This window comes from Mesoplodon densirostris, chromosome 8 (assembly GCF_025265405.1).
Source record: "Mesoplodon densirostris isolate mMesDen1 chromosome 8, mMesDen1 primary haplotype, whole genome shotgun sequence".
NCBI classification, from domain to species: Eukaryota; Metazoa; Chordata; class Mammalia; order Artiodactyla; family Ziphiidae; genus Mesoplodon; species Mesoplodon densirostris.
Genome location: NC_082668.1, coordinates 84,051,534 through 84,054,155, shown reverse-complemented (window position 1 = coordinate 84,054,155; position 2,622 = coordinate 84,051,534). Strand labels below are relative to the sequence as shown.

Here is a 2,622-nt window from a genome sequence, read left to right as displayed (position 1 = left end):
CACACCCTGGGGCATGGCCTTCGACCAATCTTTAGGCTTCACCTCCTAAACATCTCTACTCTTCATTTTTCATCTCCTTCAGATTAACAAGCAAATATTTCCCTGTTACTTTCTCAGCGAGGTCCCAGAACCTCCAGGCCTCTAGAAGACCCCTATTCCACTTTACCCCATACCTTGTCATTGTATTTTTTTTGACACAAATGCCATTCTCTTCCTAAGAAGAATTCAGGTGGAAGCTGTCAGCACATCCATATTTTTCCATTTCCTGACATATAGGTACTCTGTCATTTATATTCTGAATTGCACTTCTGGACTTTACTCTCCGTAAAAAGAGAAACAAGGGACTTCCCTGACGGTCTAGTAGTTAAGACTCAGTGCTCCCAATGCAGGGGACACGGGTTCTGTCCCTGGTCGGTGAAGTAAGATCCTGCATGCTGCATGGCGCAGCTAAAAAAAAAGAGAGAAACAAGAAGACTTCTGCTTGCATAAAGTTAAAACTCGGTTCATGGCATTAAATAGGAGCGGTTCTGGGCTTCCCTGGTGGTGCAGTGGTTGAGAGTCCGCCTGCCGATGCAGGGGACACGGGTTCGTGCCCCGGTCCGGGGAGATCCCACATGCCGTGGAGCGGCTAGGCCCCTGAGCCATGGCCCCTGAGCCTGCGCGTCCAGAGCCTGTGCTCCGTAAAGGGAGAGGCCACAACAGTGAGAGGCCCGTGTACCGCAAAAAAAAAAAAAAAAAAAAAAAAAAGGAGCGGTTCCATCCAAATGGGTAACACAAGGTTGACCAGCACCCGCTGTGGTTTCCCAACAGTGAACCCTCATGGCTTAAAGTTGTGCTCCCACAAGCCCCTCTTGTGTATCTCCAGCCATTGTAGTTTCTCACCTCAACATCTGTACTGTTCTCCAAACAACCGCTGTGTGTCTGCCTACTTCCTTTGCAAGCCAGATAAAACTGGCCTTTCAGAATTAGATTACTGCAGGCCCAGCTGTAGTAGGTGAATAATCATCTGCTTTATAAGTGAGGAGAATATGAAAAGTCCCTCTACTCATTTTCTCAAATATCTTGTGTAAATGATGCCATGGTATCTGACATATTGTTGATTGCTCTGCATTATTTAAAATAGAGACATCCCTTAACACGGGGGCATTAATTAGGGGATCCAGACTGACAATTAGAAAGTGTAACTCTGAGAGGATGAGAATGCTGCTTCCCCACTTCTCTCCGTCTCCCTAAATTCTAGTAGCACTTAAGATTTTGCCCAAATGCCTCCTCCTCTGAAAGTTCCCCCCAGCCATTTCCAGCAGACCATAACTTTTCTTTTCTTTTTTTAAAAATAATGAATGTGGGGAATTCCCTGGCAGTCCAGCGGTTAAGACGCGGCACTGTCACTGCTGTGGACCTGGGTTCGATCCCTTTTCGGGGAACTAAGATCCCACAAGCTGCATGGCACAGCCAAAAAAATAAATACATAAATAAAATAAAATAATGAGTTTTTATTTCTCTCATAATTTAAAAAATGTAAACATTCTGTAATTCAGCCACAGCCTTTACTTCCAGATGACTTCTTCACTGGGCCTCAATTCCTTTTAAATAACAGACTCTTGTTCCAGAAGGCAGTTAGCTTTTCATCAAGTTTTCTGTCTAGACAACATCCAAAGACAAATCCCAAAGGGGCAAGTATATGTACCCAGTAGTCACGCACAGTCTGAAGTAAGTTCATCATGAATGCTGGGGCCTTGATGCCAACAACAACCCCACAACCAAGGGCAGCGGTAAGCCCAGCCACCAGCCAGACCATGACTTTTCTTCTGCAAGACAACGGGTATATGTCTGACAATTAATAGAAGGAACAATCTAGTGTAAATAAGAACTTTCTAACAATTAGAGGTAACGGATGTCAGCATGGGCTACCCTGGAACTTAGTGAGCCTTCTGGGCCTGGAACAACTTAGAAGCTGGACAAACAATTGCACACAGTGTGGTAGGGGCAGTTCACATGCTGGATAAAAATTGAACTTGATCTTTAAGGTCTCCCCAAATGCTGAGCTTCTAGGTACAGCTTTGTGTCCTCTAATAAAGTAAAATACAGAGTTGTTATGGAATTCCTTCATCACTTATTTTTGCACACCTTTTTTTTCTAAATAAATATTAAACAGCTTAAATCCAGTGGTCCTTCATATTTTTTTTCAGTGCTTAGACTGCCTTGCACAGTATTAGTGATCAGAAAAATTTATGGATTGAACCAGAAAGCTGGTTTTGAAGGGAGGTTAAGAAAGGGAAGGGAAAACAACCTTGAGAGAATAAAGCAGATAAGAAGCAGCATCACCAAGCACCAAACGTCTAGGGATTAGGTCCCACTGAAGAATAAGAGCTCACAGGGAGTTAGAGGGATCCTTCAATAGTTTCCTTTGTTCTACCATCGGGTCTGTGCAGGATTTATTGCTGCCACTGCTGACCAGCATGTGAGACCAGTTCTCATTCTCTTCTTGTCATCATTCTTGATTTTCTACTTACAGGAAAGATATTTGCAGGAAACACTAAAAGAACTGTTTAATAATTGTGTCAGATAGATCCATAAATTCTTTAATTTCCCTCTTTGATTGGAGGAAATTCTCTAAAAGCA

The 2,622-nt window shown here is 43.2% G+C and overlaps 1 pseudogene; it reads right to left on the bottom strand.

Annotated features, from left to right (window-relative positions):
• Positions 1-1,547: 1,547 nt before the first annotated feature.
• On the bottom strand, positions 1,548-1,750 carry LOC132495370 (NADH dehydrogenase [ubiquinone] 1 beta subcomplex subunit 1-like; annotated as a pseudogene).
• Positions 1,751-2,622: the final 872 nt, after the last annotated feature.